Here is a 23438-nt window from a genome sequence, read left to right on the forward strand (position 1 = left end):
TCATTCCATGAATTTGTTAGCCCCGCAATTTCCCCTAACTCTGTATAGTACCCTGCTTTTCATGTTCTCAGATCTTGGGAATATCTAGTTAGCAATGGGATTCCCTACCAAAGGATTTTTTTGTTCCCAGCCCAGAACATCCTGGGCTAAATTCTGCCATGTGATCCTCCTCCTGTGTGTAAGTAGCCAATTTAATAACATGGTTTTCCTAGAAATCTGTGGTTCTTATCCAAGTGACCTTGGAGGAGAGTGAGTACCTTTTCCACAGAATAACCGACAGACCAGATTTATCTGAGAAGAGGAACAAAACCAACCCTGGCCCTCCTTTCTTGTAAAATCCTGCATGTTACATTTCACTGTACTCTCTTGGTTGCCATTAAATAACATAGCTCAGAGGTCATTTAAACTGATGGGCCAAATTCTCCTTTTTAGGCTGCGAAAGTCACTCCTGCTGATGCCTGGCAGCAGCAGTCTGAGAGATGACAGAGATGTTTGCTTTACCCAACAACTCGAGCCCTTTCAGGTCTTGGGATGAAGGATGTTATTTCAAATAAGACAAAGGAGCAGAGTCTTCAGATGAAGCACAAGCTGTCTCTATCTGTTCATTCTAATGGTGCTGACCACAGCAGTTCTGGCATTAAGGTGATCCAAGATCTAATAATTTACCACAGAGACAGAGAGTTACGAATAGTTTTAATGGACTGTTATCAAAGTAGTGCTAAATATGTTTGAGTGGCTTTACTTGGTATACTATTCTTAAATCAGGGACACTGAGCTGGATGACATAGTTTGAGAGATGTGTTAAAATGCATGGATGAATATTTTGTCAAAATGAGTATGACTAATATATTTTGCACATGGAATAGTATTATGTTTATGGTGTTTTTTTCTGGTACAACTTGTGCTTGGTTTCATTGTTTTTACTTCTAGGTATTTCTTTTTCTTTCCTTCTTTCCTCCTTTCCTCCTTTCTTTCTGTCTGTCTGTCTGTCTGTCTCGCTCTGTCACCCAGGCTGGAGTACAGTGGCGCGATCTCGGCTCACTGCAAGCTCCCCTCCCAGGTTCATACCATTCTCCTGCCTCAGCCCCTTGAGTAGCTGGGACCACAGGTGCCTGCCACCATGCCCGGCTAATTTTTTGTATTTTTTAGTAGAGACGGGGTTTCACCATGTTAGCCAGGATGGTCTCGATCTCCTGACCTCGTGATCCACCCTCCTCGGCCTCCCAAAGTGCTGGGATTACAGGCGTGAGCCACTGTGCCCAGCCCAGGCATTTCTGAATTAACTGAATTGAGTGGGAATTCAAAATACCAAGTTAAATTTTCTCTTAATTCCTGGAGTTAGATCAATGGAATTCATAAATGCCCTATCTGCAACTTTTGTTATGTGCATGATTAACTGTAAAGGGGGTAAAGTATTACTGCTAAAATGGACACCTGGGGTGGATCTGGATAACTGTTAAAGATCCTCACTGCAGTCCAGGCAGGTGGCTCAAGCCTGTAATCTCAGCACTTTGGGAGGCCAAAGCCGGTGGATCACCTGAGGTCAGGAGTTTTGAGACCAGCCTGGCCACGTGGTGATACCCCATCTCTACTAAAAAAAAATTAAAATTAGCTGGGCGTGGTGGTGTGCGCCTGTAATCCCAGTTCTCTCTGGGAGGCTGAGACGTGAGAAGAGAATCACTTGAACCCAGGAGGCAGAAGTTGCAGTGAGTTGAGATCACGCCATTGCACTCCAGCTTGGGTGACAAGAATAAAACTCCATCTTAAAAAAAACAAAACAACAACAAAAAAAACCTCACTGCAGGAGGGTCAAGATAAAGATTATGTACTTACTTAGTATGATGGCTAATTTATCTAGCAGAAAAGCCAAACTGAGTTTAAGACCACTTGCTTGTTAGTTCATTACTGTATTTCTAGGAAGAGTTAGGCCCTGTCATTGGGTTTGGGTATTTGGTTATAGTGCTCTTGTGTCTCACATGAAAGAGTTCAGCTGGATAAACAATCTTTTTATGGCTGCATGTGAAATAGAAAAGTTTAAGTATTTCTTCTGTTTATGCTGTCTGTATACAAAGTGGTAGAATCTGTGAAGCCTCCAGTTGGTACTTGAATGGTAATGAAGCATGCAATCATATTGTTTTTATCAAGGACATGCATAAAATGGCAAAACACATGTAAATACATGTCATAAAAAAGCTGATGTTTTAGGGCTATTTGCAAAGCTCACTGTGCCTCCATATTTGTGTTTCTGACTTTCATATTTTTTCATCTTTATATTCTCATGTGGGTTTATGTCAGGAACTACACTGGACACCACATATGGGAGGACAAGTCCATTTGGTTCCTTATGAACCATCTTTTCATGTTCTGTATCCATATATACCCTACTTCAGATTTGGCTAAGTTCTTTAAGAGCTTATTGGTGAAAGGATCTATGATACAATATCTTTGTATTCTTCATAGTGCTTGTGGTAGGTGTTTGATGTGTATTTATGAAATAAATGCAATCAAGTATTTATTAAAAAAACTAATTTCATTATTTTAGAAATAGAGTTAAGTTTTTCCTCTAAAAGCCCTTCGTGTTTTAATGTAAACCTTATCCTTGTGACACTCAAAATGATGCCATAGATAGGTCACTGAAAAGCCTGAAATCATCAATGCCAGTAAGAAAAATCTCAGATTTACTTCTGGTTTCCCTCCATCACATTATATCCCATGTGTAGATACAGATATTAACACAGAGTGAGAACTGATCCTAACTCAAAACATTTTCAGCTTAGAGAGCTTTTCCAGTAAAATCCTAAGCGACTCACATTCTTTCATCTTCCTATCTTAGTATATCTTCAGATATCCTTTTAGTTTCACTAAGGATTATTAATGCAAAGGAAGAAAGAAGTATTTCAACCTAACAAAGCAGTAGATAGGAAACACAACCTTTCAGCGTGATTGATTTATATCATGGCAAAGGCCTGAGAGAAAGTTAATCTGATTGCATAGTGAAAAAGAACTAGTTGACCAACGTGAGTGAAATAGAGGACTTCTCTCATAAGGTAAGCACCAGAGAGCAAGTATTCAGTTTGTTTCATTCATCACTTTATTCCTATAACTTAGAGCAGGGTACATAGTTGGTTCTTAACAAATGTTTGTTGAATGATTGAATGAATACTAATGTGATAGAATTTTGATATCCAATCTATTAGATGAAGAAAAATTTTTTAGCCCAATCTCCAGAAAATGGAGATAACTACCTCTCCTGTTTTGGTTTAGAAACAATAATTTTATATTGAAATTGAATAACTTTATATTAAAATACAAAATAATAATGTTTAATCTGACAATTGGAAGATTCCTTAAAATGAATAATCTCATACCTGTTGATTAAATCCCTTTTAAGCTTTTAATTTTGAGATAACTGCAGATTCATGTAGAGTTGTAAGAAATAATACAGAGGTTCCATGTACCCTTTTCTCAAGTTTCCTCCAATGGTAACTTCTTCAAAAAACATAGTACAGTATCACAGCCAAGATACTGACATTCATATAGGACATTTCCATCCTCACAAGGATCTCTCATTTGCTATATAACTTCTTCCTCCTTCCCCTTCGCTGCTTCCCAACCTCTGAGGCCTGGCTGATCTTTTCTATGTTTCTGTAATATATATGTGTGTGTGTGTGTGTGTGTGTATATATATATATACACACACACATATACACACACACACATACACACACACACACATATATTACAGAAACATTTCAGTGTGTATATATATATATACACATATATATGTGTGTGTATATATATATATATGTATATATATGTATATATATATATATATATACACATATATATATATACACACACATATATAATTTATTTATTTGAGATGAAATCTTACTCTGTTGCCCAGGCTGGAGTACAGTGGGGCAATCTCAGCTCACTACAGCCTCCGCCTCCTAGGGTCAGGTGATTCTCCTGCCTCAGCCTCCTGAGTAGCTGGGATTATAGGCACCTGCCACCATGCCCAGCTAACTTTTCTGTATTCTTAGTAAAGATGGGGTTTCACCACGTTGGCCAGGCTGGTCTTGAAATCCTGACCTCAAGTGATCTACAGATCACTTGGCCTCCCACAGTGTGAGGATTATAGGCGTGAGCCACTGCGCCCAGCCTTAATTTCTGTAATTGTCATTTTAAGACTATTGTATAAATGGAATCCCAGAGTTGCAACCTTTTGGGAGTGGCTTCTTTTTTTTCATTCCACATCAGTTCCTAAAGATTCATCACAGTTGTAGTAGCAGGTGGAGATGGAGTTTCGTGAGGGACTCAGGCCACCACCTATTTCTACTGAACAGGGAAGGGTTATGGTCAGCTCCCTACTCAGCTCCATGGTCACAATGCTAGCAGGGGAATAAAAACACCACCTGCTTCGTGTTTGGGAGATGCAAGATTAGCTCTCTGCCTGGCCATGTAGAGACCATCCAGTGGGGGAATTGGATTACCCCTGTCTATTACTCTTCGGAGGAGGTGAAGGTGGGAAGGATGCATGCTAGATCCACTTCTGCTTGACCCTGCTGCAACTGTAAGCTCCTATATGGAACATACAGGAAGCAATAGAAAAACCCAGAGAACTTGCTTCCATGTAGTTCCACAAATCCTAAGGCTGTTAGATTGTCTGCCTCTTGGTTTTCACCTTTCAGAGTCTTCCTCGGCTTGTGTTAGGTCCAGGGTTTTTCAACTGCAAGAGGGAGGACCTGGGAGGAATGGGCTACTCCATATTGGCAGAACCAGAATTCTCCAAATCTTCTTAAGAGAACTCTACAATTTTTTTCAATACACCTTATGAAATGTTAACTTTGACACATTAGTTTTCATACTGTCCAAGAATGTATAATTTCTATTGCTATTCAGTGTATACTGTATTCAAGATAAGTATCTGCAAAAAATTCTTGAAGACTTTCATCAGGGTTAGTATTTAAGGATGAATTGATAGGTCATCTTATAGCAAAAAAAGATAAATATGTAGTTCTTTCTGAAAATGTCTCATTTATAGGTGTTATTTTATATATATACTTTAAACATTACTCAGACAATTAGACTGATAGGAACTATATATCATCTTGGCATTCTGGAAGACTTGAAAGAGAATTACTTATGATCGTAGGGCAATTTTGTGATACTTCCAAGTGGGAGGGGTCAAGATATTTTATGATCTTCTGAGATATAATCCTTCTAAAATGTTTTCAATATTCAGACTACGTATTATTGATCATACATTATTTTACTCGTTTTTAATATGTTCCTTTTAACTGACTTATTTCTTCTTGTAGCTTCTTTCTACTAAGGCATCATGACTCTCCTATTTCTTTGTGGAATTGGAGCAATTTTCAGTGTATTTTCCTATTATGAACAGAGATTAGAGAAGGGCCAAAAATAATACTAAGGAAACTAATTAGCTCTAGCCATAAAACTTTTCAGCTGGAATTGTAGACCAACTGACCTCTCCCAAAACAAATCTTTCTAAAAATAACCTGTAAAAGGCCCAAATCCCTAGAGGCAACTAAACTGTGTGTCCTTCTTAATTCAAAACAAGAATTCTAAGTAAGCAACTTTCCAGGTAAAGGGACTGTAGAAATTAAATTGTCTAGTGGTTTTGATATACTTCAATCTGATCCCAATTTTCAGTTTTAGTCTGACATTCACAGGGCATCTGAGTAATTATTTGTACATGTAAACATTCACATTTATTACAAATATCAGAACCAGAAAGTTAAGGAATATATTCTAGACATTAAAAATAATGCCTTATTTACATTGTATATAGTAGTTGCTTGATAAATATTTGCTAGATGGAGCAGTGGTTTGGGCCATTCAACTTGCCTCTCATTAAAAACTTTGGGGCTGCTCTGCCACTGGTGCCTGAGTCATCTTCCTAAATACTTTTTTCATCACACTGCTTTGATCATATTCTCAGTCCAGGCATTAGCAGCTCCCAAGGAACTGATCCCATCTTATCTATCCCATTAGCTTTTGCAATAGGAGTTTGCCCTCAAAATGCTCCCTTCAATTCTAGTTACATTGGTTTCCCCACGGTTTTACATCTGTGCTGATGGCATTCCTGTGTCTGTGTTTATGTGAGATCTTTGCTCTGCGTAGCATCAGACCCCAGTGAGCAGTGGGGTATCCTGCTTTCTTTTCCTCTCTCATCCTCATCTGCAGCTAAAATTCCAGCTCATTTCTCACTCTTCCATAATGCCTTCTGTAAATTCTTCAATATATGCTGTTACATTCTTGGCATAATTGTTAACATATTATTGTACCTCAAATTTACTTGATTGTATATGATCTCACCTTTTCTCCCCTAATTTTATTTTTTCTTCCTTCCTACCAATGGCTTTTGTTACACTGTTGTTTGCCCTGAAGGGGCCAAATCCTCCCATCATAGGCTCTCATGACACTGCAACTCCTTCCTAGCACTGGTCCGAGTGTAATTGCTCAGAGCCTTGCAAGACAGTGCCTCCTGGTTCTGTAATTCTCATCACCTAACTCACTACTATTGATTTTTTTCAGAATTTGGCTTAAAAGTCATTTCATTAGAGAAGACTATGCTAATCCACTGAATAGGTGAGGTCACCCTGCTAATACTCTGGAATATTTCTCTTTCACAACACTTGTGAAATTTTATTTAATATATATTATATATATAAATTTACATATAATATATAATAGATATAGTCTCACTCTGCTCCCCAGGCTGGAGTACAGTGGTGAGACCTTGGGTCACTGCAGCCTCAAACTGAGCTTAAGCAATCTTCTCACCTTGGCCTCCCAAGTATCTGGGATTATAGGCATGTACCACCATGCCTGGCTAATTTTTTAAAAATTTTTGTAGCACTGGGGTCTTGCTATGTTGCCCAGATTGGTCTCGAACTCTTGGCCTCAACTGATCCTCCTCCCTCAGCCTCATAAACTGCTGGGATTTGAGCTGCAACACCTAGCCTGCTTTTTAAAATTATATATTACTTCATTCTGCTCATCTAATAAATATCTAAGATGTGCCAGGTAGTGTTTCAGGGGTTAGAGATTAGTAACAAAACAGATAAAACCTCTTGGCATTATGCCATGCATTCTTGTGGGATGAGAAGGACACTAAAGAAAAAATGAACAATAAAAATTAATAAGTACTATTAGATACACCAATCAACATAGGCTAAACTATGCTACAGTATCAAGCAAGCCAGTAATCTCACATAAAATTGATCACCCATGAAAAATGTGCTGTAGGTCTGGATGACTCTCCAGGGAAACTTTCATCTCTGTAGTGCTTTTACAATCTGGAATGCTTTAATCTTCAGCATCTCAATCTGCAAATGAAGTCGGCTTCATGATTACAGTTGTGGAAGAAATCACTAGAAGGCCTTGTACTGACAGGCCTTAAATATCTTGGTGTAGAAATGGCACATGTCAAAGCTGCTGATTACCCACTGGGCAGAACTAATCACATGTCTGCATTTCTGTGGTGGCAGGTTCGGGGTGCAGGGAAGATTAATTCTTCTGTATGCTTGAAAGGAGAAGAGAATCAGATATGGGTGAGCATCCAAAGCCTTTACTACAAAAAGATAATGTTCTGGGGAAAAAATAGAGCAAGATAAGGGGAATTTGTTATGCATGGTGGGGAAGAGTATTAAAATCCAGGTTTCCCTTACAAGATGATATTTTAGCAAAGATTTGAAGGCAGTGGAGGAGTGAGCCATGTCAATATGTCAGAGAAGGGCACTCTGGAGAGTAACAGCCAGTGCAAAGGTCTTGAGGCTGAAGGATGAGTAATATGTCTGAGAAAGGCCAAAAAGACCTCTTTGGCTCCTGCTGAGTGACTGGGAAAGAGAATCTGGATATACTAGAGAACTACTGGTGGAGGCAGCAACCAGATACTGTAGGGCCTCAGAAGCTATATTAAGGACTTTGTTTGTCCAGGCGCGCTGCCCTCCCTACACACACACGCAACTCACTACTTCATTGAGTCATAGTTCACATGTTTATAAAATTAACCCATTTTAGGTATATACAATTCAGTGGTTTTTAGTATATTCATAGTTGTACAACCATTGCCACAATCAATCTTGGAATATTGTCCTCATCCCAAAAAGAAACGATGTCCATTAGAAATCACTCCCCATCCCCCACCAACCTTCCCAGTCCCAACTATAGATTTGTCTGTTCTGGACATTTTCTATAAATGGTATAAATGGAATCAATATGTGGGCTTTTATGATGGGCTTTTAAAACTTAGCATACTGTCTTTAAGGTTTATGTTATAGTACATCATATCAGAACTTCATTTCTTTTCATGGTAGTCTTTGTATTTTGTATCCCATTTTATTTATCCATTTATCCATTGACGTACCTTTGTGTTTCCACATTTTGACCATTATGAATACTTTTGGTACAAATAGTCATGTGCAAAGTTTTGTGTGGACATATATTTCCATTTCTTTTGAAAGTATACCTAGGAGTGGAATTATTGGGTCATATTATGACTGTTTTTAACCTTTTGAGGAACTGATAGTTTTCCAAAGAAGCTTCACCATTTTCAGGCTACCACCAGCAGTATAGGAGTTCTCCAATTTTGCCACTTTTTTTGAGACAGAGTCTTGCTCTGTTGCCTAGGCTGGAGTGCAATGGTACAATCTCGGCTCACTGCAATCTCTGCCTCCTGGGTTCAAGTGATTCTCCTGCCTCAGCCTCCTGAGTAACTGGGATTACAGACATGCACCATCATGCCCAGCTAATTTTTGTATTTTTAGTAGAGGCAGGGTTTCACCATGTTGGTCAGGTTGGTGTCGAACTCCCACCTCGTGATATGCCTGCCTCGGCCTCCCAAAGTGCTGGGATTACAGGAGTGAGCCACCGTGCTTGGCCTTGCCACATTCTTGACAGTACTTGTTATCTGTCTTTTTTGATTCGAGCCATCCTAGTGTGTATAAGGTGGTATCATTGTGGTTTTGATATGCATTTTCCTGACAGCTGATGATGATGAACATCTTTCCATGTACTTGTCAGCCATTTTATATCTTATTTGGAGATACAACTATTGAGATCCTTTACCTATATTTTAATTGGGTTGAGGACTTTAGTTTCTCTCCTGAGGGAAATTGGTAGCTACCAACATTGTGAGCAGATGAATGGATCTGACTTACAGTTTTAACAGGATCCTTCTAATTGTGGTGTTGAGAATAGACTAGGGGGAGGTAAATGTGTGAAGCCAGTTAAGAGAATATTGTAGTAATCTGCTTGAGAGATCATTGTGACTTGGACTAGGGTTGTAGCAGTAGAATCAGAAATAAATCTTTGGATTATCAATATATTTTATAGGTAGAGCTAACAGTATTAGTTGACAAACTATAGGGCTAAGAAAAATAAATCAAATATGCCTCCAAAGATGAACCTCTGGAAAGACAGTCACCAACACCTGAAAAAGACTGTATGTGAAGCAGGTCTAGAGAAATTTAGCTTTTTTTTTTTTTTTTTTAACTTGCTAGCATTCTCCATGAGAGTTCAAGTTTCTTGAAGTCAGAGACCATCCTAGTCATGTTTATCACATCATCACCAGCATGAAACATGTTCCTGGCATAAATAATAAATGAGTAAACAAAGACAAGAACCATGCCTCTTTTTGTTTTTTATTATTATTATTATACTTTAAGTTTTAGGGTACATGTGCACAACGTGCAGGTTTGTTACATATGTATACATGTGCCATGTTGGTGTGCTGCACCCATTAACTCGTAATTTAGCATTAGGTATATCTCCTAATGCTGTCCCTCCCCCCTCCCCCCACCCCACAACAGTCCCCAGAGTGTGATGTTCCCCTTCCTGTATCCATGTGTTCTCATTGTTCAATTCCCACCTATGAGTGAGAACATGTGGTATTTGGTTTTTCGTCCTTGTGATAGTTTGCTGAGAATGATGGTTTCCAGCTTCATCCATGTCCCTACAAAGGACATGAACTCATCATTTTTATGGCTGCATAGTACTCCATGGTGTATATGTGCCACATTTTCTTAATCCAGTCTATCATTGTCGGACGTTTGAGTTGGTTCCAAGTCTGCTATTGTGAATAGTGCCTCAATAAACATACGTGTGCATATGTCTTTATAGCAGCATGATTTATAATCCTTTGGGTATACACTCAGTAATGGGATGGCTGGGTCAAATGGTATTTCTAGTTCTAGATTCCTGAGGAATTGCCACACTGCCTTCCACAATGGTTGAACTAGTTTACAGTCCCACCAACAGTGTAAAAGTGTTCCTATTTCTCCACATCCTCTCCAGCATCTGTTGTTTCCTGACTTTTTAATGATGGCCATTCTAACTAGTGTGAGATGGTATCTCACAGTGGTTTTGATTTGCATTTCTCTGATGGCCAGTGATGATGAGCATTTTTTCATGTGTTTTTTGGCTGCATAAATGGCTTCTTTTGAGAAGTGTCTTATCATATCCTGCGCCCACTTTTTGATGGGGTTTTTTTTTTTTCTTGTAAATTTGTTTGAGTTCATTATAGATTCTGGATATTAGCCCTTTGTCAGATGAGTAGGTTGCAAAAATTTTCTCCCATTCTGTAGGTTGCCTGTTCACTCTGATGGTGGTTTCTTTTGCTGTGCAGAGGCTCTTTAGTTTAATTAGATCCCATTTGTCAATTTTGGCTTTTGTTGTCATTGCTTTTGGTGTTTTAGACATGAAGTCCTTGCCCATGCCCATGTCGCAAATGGTATTGCCTAGGTTTTCTTCTAGGGTTTTTATGGTTTTAGGTCTAACATTTAAGTCTTTAATCCATCTTGAATTAATTTTTGTATAAGGTGTAAGGAAGGGATCCACTTTCAGCTTTCTACATATGGCTAGCCAGTTTCCCAGCACCATTTATTAAATAGGGAATCCTTTCCCTATTGCTTGTTTTTGTCAGGTTTGTCAAAGATCAGATAGTTGTAGATATGTGGCATTATTTCTGAGGGCTCTGTTCTGTTCCATTGGTCTATATCTCTGTTTTGGTACCAGTACCATGCTGTTTTGGTTACTGTGGCCTTGTAGTATATTTTGAAGTCAGGTAGCATGATGCCTCCAGCTTTGTTCTTTTGGCTTAGGATTGACTTGGCAATGTGGGCTCTTTTTTGGTTCCATATGAACTTTAAAGTAGTTTTTTCCAAATCTGTGAAGAAAGCCATGGGTAGCTTGATGGGGATGGCATTGAATCTATAAATTACCTTGAGCAGTATGGCCATTTTCATGATATTGATTCTTCCTACACTTGAGCATGGAATGTTCTTCCATTTGTTTGTATCCTCTTTTATTTCATTGAGCAGTGGTTTGTAGTTCTCCTTGAAGAGGTCCTTCACATCCCTTGTAAGTTGGATTCCTAGGTATTTTATTCTCTTTGAAGCAATTGTGAATGGGAGTTCAGTCATGATTTGGCTCTCTGTTTGTCTGTTATTGGTGTATAAGAATGCTTGTGATTTTTGCACATTGATTTTGTATCCTGAGACTTTGCTAAAGTTGCTTATCAGCCTAAGGAGATTTTGGGCTGAGACAATGGGGTTTTCTAGATATATAATCATGTCATCTGCAAACAGGGACAATTTGACTTCCTATTTTCCTAATTGAATGCCCTTTATTTCCTTCTCCTCCCTGATTGCCCTGGCCAGAACTTCCAACACTATGTTGAGTAGGAGTGGAGAGAGAGGGCATCCCTGTCTTGTGCTAGTTTTCAAAGGGAATGCTTCCAGTTTTTGTCCATTCAGTATGATATTGGCTGTGGGTTTATCATAGATAGCTCTTATTATTTTGAGATGCGTCCCATCAATACCTAATTTATTGAGAGTTTTTTAGCATGAAGGGCTGTTGAATTTTGTCAAAGGCCTTTCCTGCATCTATTGAGATAATCATGTGGTTTTTGTCTTTGGTTCTGTTTATATGCTGGATTACATTTATTGATTTTCGTATGTTGAACCAGCCTTGCATCCCAGGGATGAAGCCCACTTGATCATGGTGTATAAGCTTTTTGATGTGCTGCTGGATTCAGTTTGCCAGTATTTTATTGAGGATTTTTGCATCAGTGTTCACCAAGGATATTGGCCTAAAATTCTTTTTTTGTGTGTCTCTGCCAGGCTTTGGTATCAGGATGATGCTGGCCTCATAAAATGTGTTAGGGAGGATTCCTTCTTTTTCTATTGTTTGGAATAGTTTCAGAAGGAATGGTACCAGTTCCTCCTTGTACATCTGGTAGAATTCGGCTGTGAATCTGTCTGGTCCTGGACTTTTTTTGGTTAGTAAGCTATTAATTATTGCCTCAATTTCAGAGCCTGTTATTGGTCTATTCAGAGATTCAACTTCTTCCTGGTTAAGTCTTGGGAGAGTGTATGTGTCAAGGAATTTATCCATTTCTTCTAGATTCTTCTCGTTTATCTGCATAGACGTGTTTATAGCATTCTCTGATGGTAGCTTGTATTTCTGTGGGATCGGTGGTGATATCCCCTTTGTCATTTTTTATTGCATCTTTTTAATTCTTCTCTCTTTTCTTCTTTACTAGTCTTGCTAGCAGTCTATCAATTTTGTTGATCTTTTCAAAACACCAGCTCCTGGATTCATTGATTTTTTTCAAGGGTCTTTCGTGTCTCTATCTCCTTCAGTTCTGCTCTGATCTTAGTTATTTCTTGCCTTCTGCTAGCCTTTGAATGTGAGTGCTCTTGCTTCTCTAGATCTTGCTTCTCTAGTTCTTTCCATTGTGATGGTAGGGTGTCAATTTTAGATCTTTCCTTTTTTCTCTTGTGGGCATTTAGTGCTATAAATTTCCCTCTACATACTGCTTTAAATGTGTCCCAGAGATTCTGGTATGTTGTGTCTTTGTTCTCGTTGGTTTCAAAGAACATCGTTATTTATGCCTTCATTTCGTTATGTACCCAGTAGTCATTCAGGAGCAGGTTGTTCAGTTTCCATGTAGTTGAGCAGTTTTGAGTGAATTTCTTAATCCTGAGTTTTAGTTTGATTGCACTGTGGTCTGAGAGACAGTTTGTTATAATTTCTGTTCTTTTACATTTGCTGAGGAGTGCTTTACTTCCAACTATGTGGTCAATTTTGGAATAGGTGTGGTGTGGTGCTGAGAAGAATGTATATTCTGTTGATTTGGGGTGGAGGGTTCTGTAGATGTCTATTAGGTCCACTTGGTGCAGAGCTGAGTTCAATTCCTGGATATCCTTGTTAACTTTCTGTCTCGTTGATCTGTCTAATGTTGACAGTGGGGTGTTACATTCTCCCATTATTATTGTGTGGGAGTCTAAGTCTCTTTGTAGGTCACTAAGGACTTGCTTTATGAATCCGGATGCTCCTGTATTGGGTGCATATATATTTAGGATGGTTAGTTCTTCTTGTTGAATTGATCCCTTTACCAATATGTAATGGCCTTCTTTGTCTCTTTTGATCCTTTTTGGTTTAAGTGTGTTTTATCTGAGACCAGGATTGCAACCCCTGCCTTTTTTTGTTTTCCATTTGCTTGGTAGATCTTCCTCCATCCCTTTATTTTGAGCCTATGTGTGTCTCTGCACCTGAGGTAAGTTTCCTTAATACAGCACACTGATGGGTCTTGACTCTTTATCCAATTTGCCAGTGTGTGCCTTTTAATTGGAGCATTTAGCCCATTTACATTTAATGTTAGTATTGTTATATATGAATTTGATCCTGTCATTATGATATTAGCTGGTTATTTTGCTCGTTAGTTGATGGAGTTTCTTCCTAGCCTTGATGGTCTTTATAATTTGTCATGTTTTTGCAGTGGCTGGTACTAGTTGTACCTTTCCATGTTTAGTGCTTCCTTCAGGAGCTCTTTTAGGGCAGGCCTGGTGGTGAAAAAATCTCTCAGCATTTGCTTGTCTGTATTTCTCCTTCACTTATGAAGCTTAATTTGGAACCATGCCTATTTTTAAAATTCAACTTAACAATTTTTTGGCAATAGGTACACAAATGTAATATATGAACACTTATTCAATTTTCTTTTAGCTAGTGTTTCAAAATGATTCCACTAACTATTGTATTATGCTCAAGAGCATGAATTTTGTAGCCAGACAGTCCTGGCTATGTATTAGTGCAACATTGGGCACATTGCCTAACTACACTGAGCCTCAGTTTTCTTTGTACCTTACGGGTAATAATACTCAAGACACAAGGGTTCTCTGAGCATGAAATTAAAATATTTGTAAAGCCCTTAGCACAAAACTTGTCACATGGAAGAAACTGTCCAAATGATTTTTCTGTTAAATATGGATGCAAGTATATATACACACATGTATATACACACACAACACATCTGCATACATGCACATGAAATACAATACATATTTAACATTTTGAGTTAGTGTGTCAAAGCTATATATTTCACAGAGGGTTGAACTATTCATTGCCCCAAACACTATTTTATTTTATTCGTACATCAAATGCAGAGGGAAAATTACGGGATTTGGAGTTAGATGCATGGGTTTGAACTCCACATCCATAGCTTATTACCTCTGAGGCTTAATCTATCTGAGATTCCATATTCTCATTTGTAAAATGATGATGATGACAACTACAATTTTTTATATACCTGAAAAGGTGAAGTGAGGATAACAATGGAATGTATACAATAGTGCTGTTTATATTATGTAAGTCTTTGTGTGTTAATGTTACATGTGAAAATATTTAAGTTATTTTTATTATCTTCAAACCTACTTTACTTTTGGGAGATGATATCAGTGAAGATAATTTACCAGTGAATCTTGAGAAAACAGGAAAAGCACAAAGAGAACTTTTATTGGAAACACAACGTCCAACAGTTTGTAAAAGTGTCTTTAGCAACAAAATAATGAAAATCCAGGACATGACTTTAATTGAGGCAATGGTGTGGAACCCATAGCATTTTTCCTGGGTTTTAGTCAATGACACGTCAGACTCATTACATTTGATTCATTGGACTTCAGTGTTTGAACCTGAGAACTGTGCTCTCTGTAAGCAGATGTGAAAGCACAAATGATGCTACAAATGGACAGCTGAGCATCTTCACTGTTTGAAGGAGGATGAGAGGATATTTGTGTTGGCAAGTGTTTGGAAGTGTTGGACATCTTGCTGTTTTGGCCTTGAAGCTCACTTATTTGTATCTGAGGTGTGTAGCACATAGGGACTTAATAGGTATCTATTGTAAACCTTTACTCATTACTTCCTGGATATTTCATCTTGGGACATTGTTATGTGTGAAGTATGAGAATTGGGAAAGCAATCTGATATCACTAACTTTAAAATGCATCAAAAGGTAGAAGGTGTCAGTGGATGGAGGGGATAAGAAGATTGATACGTGGATAGATAACTGATAAAGCAAATATTCTAAAACGTTAAATGTGGAATTTAGGTGGTGAATATCTGTGTTAACTGTACAATTTTCTACACTTGTTTGAATTCTTTATAATAAAAGTAAGCTGAAAGAACTATTATAAAAGTAAACTGAAATAAAAGTAATAAAGTAAATTGAAAGTAGAACTATAGGGAGAAAAACAAACTAGGTTTTTTGCTGTTTTAAGAATTGTATCAATTAGCCTGACACAGGACAAATACTACATGGTCCCACTTATATAAGGAATGTAAACTCACAGAAGCAGAGAGAAGCCAAACTAATAGAGGCAGAGAAAAGAATGGTGACTGCCAAAGATTTGGGTTAGAAGGGAGAAGGAAACAGGTATTAGTCAAAGGATAGACAGTTGTAGTTATGCAAGCTGAATATATTTTAGAAATTTCTATACTGTGGGTGGTTCCAAGATGGCCAAATAGGAACAGCTCCAGTCTACAGCTCCCAGCATGAGCAACACAGAAGACGGGTAATTTCTGCATTTGCAACTAAGGTACCGTGTTCATCTCACTGGGGCTTGTCAGACAGTGGGTGCAGGACAGTGGGTGCAGCACACTGAGTGTGAGCCAAAGCAGGGAGAGGCATTGCCTCACCCAGGAAGCACAAGGGGTCAGGGAGTTCCCTTTCATAGCCAAGCAAAGCTGTGACAGATGGCACCTGGAAAATTGGGTCACTCCCACCCTAATAGTGTGCTTTTCCAGTGGTCTTAGCAAACGGCACACCAGGAGATGATGTCCCGTGCCTGGCTCAGAGGGTCCCATGCCCACTAAGCCTCAGTCATTCCTAGCACAGCAGTCTGAGATTGAACTGCAAGGTGGCAGCGAGGCTGGGGGAGGGGCACCCGCCATTGCTGAGGTTTGAGTAGGTAAACAAAGTGGCCAGGAAGCTCGAACTGGGTGGAGCCCACCACAGTTCAAGGAGGCCTGCTTGCCTGCCTCTGTAGACTCCACCTCTGGGGGCAGGGCATAGGTGAACAAAAGGCAGCAGAAACCTCTGCAGACTTAAATGTCCCTGTCTGACAGATTTGAAGAGAGTAGTGGTTCTCCCAGCATGGAGTTTGAGATCTGAGAACGGACAGACTGCCTCCTCAAGTGGGTCCCTTACCTCTGAGTAGCCTAACTGGGAGGCACCCCTCAGTAGGGGCAGACTGACACCTCACACCGCCGGGTACCCCTCTGAGACGAAACCTCCAGAGGAACAATCAGACCAGCAACATTTGCTGTTCAGCAATATTTGCTTTTCTGCAGCATCTGCTGCTGATACCCAGGTAAACAGAGTCTGGATGGCCCTCCAGCAAACTCCAGCCGACCTGCAGCTGAGGGTCCTGACTGTTAAAAGGAAAACTAACAAAGAGAAAGGACAGCCACACTGAAACCCCATCTGTGTGTCACCATCATCAAAGACCTAAGGTAGATAAAACCATAAAGATGGGGAAAAATGAGCAGAAAAACTGAAAATTCTGAAAATCAGAGCACCTCTCCTCCTCCAAAGGAACACAGCTCCTCACCAGCAATGGAACAAAGCTGGATGGAGAATCACTTTGACGAGCTGAGAGAAGAAGGCTTCAGATGATCAAACTTCTCCCAGCTAAAGAAGGAAGTTCAAACCCATGGCAAAGAAGTTAAAAACCTTGAAAAAAGATTAGACGAATGGCTAACTAGAATAACCAATGCAGAGAAGTCCTTAAAGGACCTGATGGAGCCGAAAACCATGGCATGAGAAATACATGATTAATGCACAAGCTTCAGTAGCTGATTCAATCAACTGGAAGAAAGGTTATCAGTGATTGAAGATCAAATGAATGAAATGAAGAGAAGTTTACAGAAAAAGGAATAAAAAGAGATGAACAAAGCCTCCAAGAAATACGGGACTATGTGAAAAGACCAAATGTACGTCTGATTGGTGTACCTGAAAGTGATGGGGAGAATAGAACCAAGTTGGAAAACAGTCTGCAGTATATTATCCAGGAGAACTTCCCCAACCTAGCAAGGCAGGCCAACATTCAAATTCAGGAAATACAGAAAACGCCACAAAGATACTCCTCGAGAAGAGCAACTCCAAGCCACGTAATTGTAAGATTCACCAAAGTTGAAATGAAGGAAAAAATGTTAAGGGCTGCCAGAGAGAAAGGTTGGGTTACCCACAAAGGGAAGCCCATCAGACTAACAGCTGATCTCTTGGCAGAAACTCTACAAGCCAGAAGAGAGTGGGGGCCAATATTCAACATTCTTAAAAGAATTTTCAACCCAGAATTTCATATCCAGCCAAACTAAGCTTCATAAGTGAAGGAGAAATAAAATCCTTTACAGACAAACAAATGCTGAGAGATTTTGACACCACCAGGCCTGCCCTACAAGAGCTCCTGAAGGAAGCACTAAACATGGAAAGGAACAACTAGTACCAGCCACTGCAAAAATATGACAAATTGTAAAGACCATTGATGCTAAGAAGAAACTGCATCAACTAATGAGCAAAATAACCAGCTAACATCATAATGACAGGCTCAAATTCATACATAACAATACTAACTTTAAATGTAAATGGGCTAAATGCTCCAATTAAAAGGCACACACTGGCAAATTGGATAAAGAGTCAAGACCCATCAGTGTGCTGTATTAAGGAAACCCACCTCAGGTGCAGAGACACACATAGGCTCAAAATAAAGGGATGGAGGAAGATCTACCAAGAAAACGGAAAACAAAAAAAAAGCAGGGGTTGCAATCCTGGTCTCAGATAAAACAGACTTTAAACCAAAAAGGATCAAAAGAGACAAAGAAGGCCATTACGTATTGGTAAAGGGATCAATTCAACAAGAAGAACTAACTATTCTAAATACATATGCACCCAATACAGGAGCACCCAGATTCATAAAGCAAGTCCTTAGAGACCTACAAAGAGACTTAGACTCCCACACAATAAAAACGGGAGACTTTATTACCCCACTGTCAACATTAGACAGATCAACAAGATAGAAAGTTAACAAGGATATCCAGGAATTGAACTCAGCTCTGCACCAAGTGGACCTAATAGACATCTACAGAACCCTCCACCCCAAATCAACAGAATATACATTCTTCTCAGCACCACACCACACCTATTCCAAAATTGACCACATAGTTGGAAGTAAAGCACTCCTCAGCAAATGTAAAAGAACAGAAATTATAACAAACTGTCTCTCAGACCACAGTGCAATCAAACTAGAACTCAGGACTAAGAAACTCACTCAAAACTGCTCAACTACATGGAAACTGAACAACCTGCTCCTGAATGACTACTGGGTACATAACGAAATGAAGGCATAAATAAAGATGTTCTTTGAAACCAACGAGAACAAAGACACAACATACCAGAATCTCTGGGACACATTTAAAGCAGTATGTAGAGGGAAATTTATAGCACTATAAATGCCCACAAGAGAAAAAAGGAAAGATCTAAAATTGACACCCTACCATCACAATGGAAAGAACTAGAGAAGCAAGATCTAGAGAAGCAAGAGCAAACACATTCAAAGGCTAGCAGAAGGCAAGAAATAACTAAGATCAGAGCAGAACTGAAGGAGATAGAGACACAAAAAACCCTTGAAAAAATCAATGAATCCAGGAGCTGGTTTTTTGAAGAGATCAACAAAATTGATAGACTGCTAGCAAGACTAATAAAGAAGAAAAGAGAGAAGAATTAAATAGATTCAATAAAGAATGATAAAGGGAATATCACCATTGATCCCACAGAATTACAAACTACCATCAGAGAATACTATAAACACCTCTATGCAAATAAACTAGAAAATCTAGAAGAAATGGGTAAATTCCTTGACACATACACTCTCCCAAGACTAAACCAGGAAGAAGTTGAATCTCTGAATAGACCAATAACAGGCTCTGAAATTGAGGCAATAATCAATAGCTTACCAACCAAAAAAAGTCCAGGACCAGACGGATTCACAGCCGAATTCTACCAGATGTACAAGGAGGAGCTGGTACCATTCCTTCTGAAACTATTCCAATCAATAGAAAAAGAGGGAATCCTCCCTAACTCATTTTATGAGGCCAGTATCATCCTGATTCCAAAGCTTGGGAGAGAGACAACAAAGAGAATTTTAGACCAATATCCCTGATGAACGTTGATGCAAAAATCCTCAATAAAATACTGGCAAACTGAATCCAGCAGCACATCAAAAAGCTTATCCACCATGATCAAGTGGGCTTCATCCCTGGGATGCAAGGCTGGTTCAACATATGAAAATCAATAAATGTAATCCAGCATATAAACAGAACCAAAGACAAAAACAACATGATTATCTTAATAGATGTAGAAAAAGGGCTTGGACAAAATTCAACAGCCCTTCATGCTAAAAACTCTCAATAAATTAGGTATTGATGGGACATATCTCGAAATAATAAGAGCCGTTTATGACAAACCCACAGCCAATATCATACTGAATGGGCAAAAACTGGAAGCATTCTCTTTGAAAACTGGCCCAAGACAGGGATGCCCTCTCTCGCCACTCCTATTCACTGTAGTGTTGGAAGTTCTGGCCAGGGCAATGAGGCAGAAGAAAGAAATAAAGGGTATTCAATTAGGAAAAGAGGAAGTCAAGTTGTCCCTGTTTGCAGATGACATGATTGTATATCTAAAAAACCCCATTGTCTCAGCCCAAAATCTCCTTAGGCTGATAAGCAACTTCAGCAATGTGCAAAAATCACAAGCATTCTTATACATCAATAACAGAGAGCCAAATCATGAGTGAACTCCCATTCACAATTGCTTCAAAGAGAATAAAATACCTAGGAATCCAACTTACAAGGGATGTGAAGGACCTCTTCAAGGAGAACTACAAACCACTGCTCAATGAAATAAAAGAGGACACAAACAAATCGAAGAACATTCCATGCTCAACGGTAAGAAGAATCAATATCGTGAAAGTGGCCATACTGCCCAAGGTAATTTATAGATTCAATGCCATCCCCATCAGGCTACCAATGACTTTCTTCACAGAATTAGAAAAAACAACTTGAAAGTTCATATGGAACCAAGAAAGAGCCCGCATCGCCAAGTCAATCCTAAACCAAAAGAACAAAGCTGGAGGCATCATGCTACCTACTTCAAACTATACTACAAGGCTGCAGTAACCAAAACAGCATGGTACTGGTACCAAAACAGAGATATAGACCAATGGAACAGAACAGAGCCCTCAGAAATAATGCCACATATCTACAACTATCTGATCTTTGACACACCTGACAAAAGCAAGAAATGGGGAAAGGATTTCCTATTTAACAAATGGTGCTGGGAAACTGGCTAGCCATATGTAGAAAGCTGAAAGTGGATCCCTTCCTTACACCTTATACAAAAATTAATTCAAGATGGATTAAAGACTTAAATGTTAGACCTAAAACCATAAAAACCCTAGAAGAAAACCTAGGCAATACCATTCAGGACATAGGCCTAGACAAGGACTTCATGACTCAAACACCAAAAGCAATGGCAGCAAAAGCCAAAATTGACAAATGGGATCTAATTAAACTAAAGGGCTTCTGCACAGCAAAAGAAACTACCATCAGAGTGATCAGGCAACCTACAGAATGGGAAATATTTTTGCAATCTACTTATCTGGCAAAGGGCTAATATCCAGAATCTATAAAGAACTCAAACAAATTTACAAGAAAAAAACCCCATCAACAAGTGGGTGCAGGATATGAACAGACACTTCTCAAAAGAAGACATTTATGCAGCTAACAGACACAGGAAAAAATGTTCATCATCACTGCCCATCAGAGAAATGCAAATCAAACCACAATGAGATACTATCTCATCGCAGTTAGAATGGCCGTCATTAAAAAGTCAGGAAACAACAGGTGCTGGAGAAGATGTGGAGAAATAGGAATACTTGTACACTGTTGGTGGGACTGTAAACTAGTTCAACCATTGTGGAAGACAGTGTGGTGGTTCCTTAAGGATCTAGAACTAGAAATACCATTTGACCCAGCCATCCCATTACTGGGTATATACCCAAAGGATTATAAATCATGCTGCTATAAAGACACATGCACACGTATGTTTATTGCAGCACTACTTACAATAGCAAAGGCTTGGAACCAACCCAAATGTCCAACAATGATAGCCTGGATTAAGAAAATGTGGCACATATACACCGTGGAGTTCTATGCAGCCATAAAAAATGATGAATTCATGTCCTTTGTAGGGACACGGATGAAGCTGGAAACCATCATTCACAGCAAACTATTGCAAGGGCATAAAACCAAATACCACATGTTCTCACTCATAGGTGGGAATCGAACAGTGAGAACACTTGGACACAGGGTGGGGAACATCACACACCAGGGCCTGTTGTGGGGTGGGGGATGGGGGAGGGATAGCATTAGGAGATATACCTAATGTAAATGACAAGTTAATGGGTGCAGCACAGCAGCATGGCTCATGTATACATATGTAACAAACCTGCGTGTTGTGCACATGTACCCTAGAACTTAAAGTATAATAAAAAATACTTATATATATAAATCAAATCCGCTGCAAATAATCAAATCCATTATTCGATTAGAAATTAAATCCATTGCAAAATGAAAAAAACAAAAAAAATTACTGCATAGTGACTATAGTTGACAATACTTGTACCCTCATAGCAAATTTTTATGTTAAGTGCTCTTATTACAAAGTCAGGAGGGTAAAAAGAAGCTTTTGGAGGTGATACATATGTTTATGGCATTGATTATGGTGATGACTTTATGAGTGCATTTGCAAACTAATGTTGTATACATTAAACATGTACAGTTTTTTGTCAATCATAACTCAAGTGGTTTTTAAAAAAATTGTGATACAAGAAGGCAGTGTCAATAAAATGATACAAGTATTTTGAACTTCTGTTTTCTTCCTGTTTGCTTAGAGTACCAACCAGAAGAGACTGGGTACTGTGCCATGACAAAGTAATCTGTAAATCTTAGTCACTCAGTACCACAGTTACTTCTCTGTCATGTCCAATGCAAGTTGACTTGGGCTTTGCTCTAGGACCTAGACTGAAAGAGACTCCACTATTTGAGATGTCACCAATCCTCAGAGAAACAGAAGAAAGCAAGGGGTCACAAAACAGTTTTCAAATACTGGGAAGTACTGTCTTTCCTGTGATTAACAAGTATAGGAGAACTTGGTATTGATGAATACTAGTATATCTTTTATGAGCAAATTGAATGTAAAGCAGAGACCTCAATGTCTATTGTTTCTTTCATCTTATTTTCCAGTAACAAATTGTCATGGCTTTAATCTGAAATCTTTATAAAACTCTAAAACCCAGGACCTTGGAGAACAAATGATACACACTGACACATTGTAGGGGTTCAAATATTATATCCCTCGTTAACATGGGTAGATTATGTGCTATCATTCCAATATTCTCAGAATCTATCAGTAGGTCAAAAAGATTCAGCACTTACTTTGTACCTGAAATCTCTATCAGCAAAGGGAAATAACAGTCATGGATTCTGCCCTTAAGGCACAATAATCCAGAAGGTAATGGGTATAGAGTAGAGAATAACAATTATAGATGCAGTTGAAAGCTTAATTGTCATAGACACTATAAAATGGGGTCAAAAATGACTGTCATGCAATAGCAGCAGGGCTAATAGTAATATTTACAGTAGCTAAGGCTAATGTTGTGCCTAATACATGTCAAGTAATGTTCTCCTTTATAAATACTACTTCATTGAAAGCCTTATCAACCTTGTGAGCTCATTGCCATAAATGATGGCTACATAATGGAGAAGCAATGACTTGATTTCTTTCTCTGAAACATGGTGACATTGAACAGGAAGGAGGGGATGGAAGCAGCTGATGGGGAAGGGAGTTGCATGCATTAAGTTATAGAGGCCTGAACAAAGAATGTGGTCAGGCAGGAAGGAGGCTGCTTTAAATCAAGGTCTAGGAGGCAAAGAAGTTGGGTAAAGATGGCATGATCAGACAACAGGGACCTTGGGAGCTGTAGAAGGACTCAGTTTTCAAACTTTTTCTTTGC

The sequence above is a fragment of the Nomascus leucogenys genome, chromosome 4 (genome assembly GCF_006542625.1).
Source record: "Nomascus leucogenys isolate Asia chromosome 4, Asia_NLE_v1, whole genome shotgun sequence".
Lineage (NCBI taxonomy): Eukaryota > Metazoa > Chordata > Mammalia > Primates > Hylobatidae > Nomascus > Nomascus leucogenys.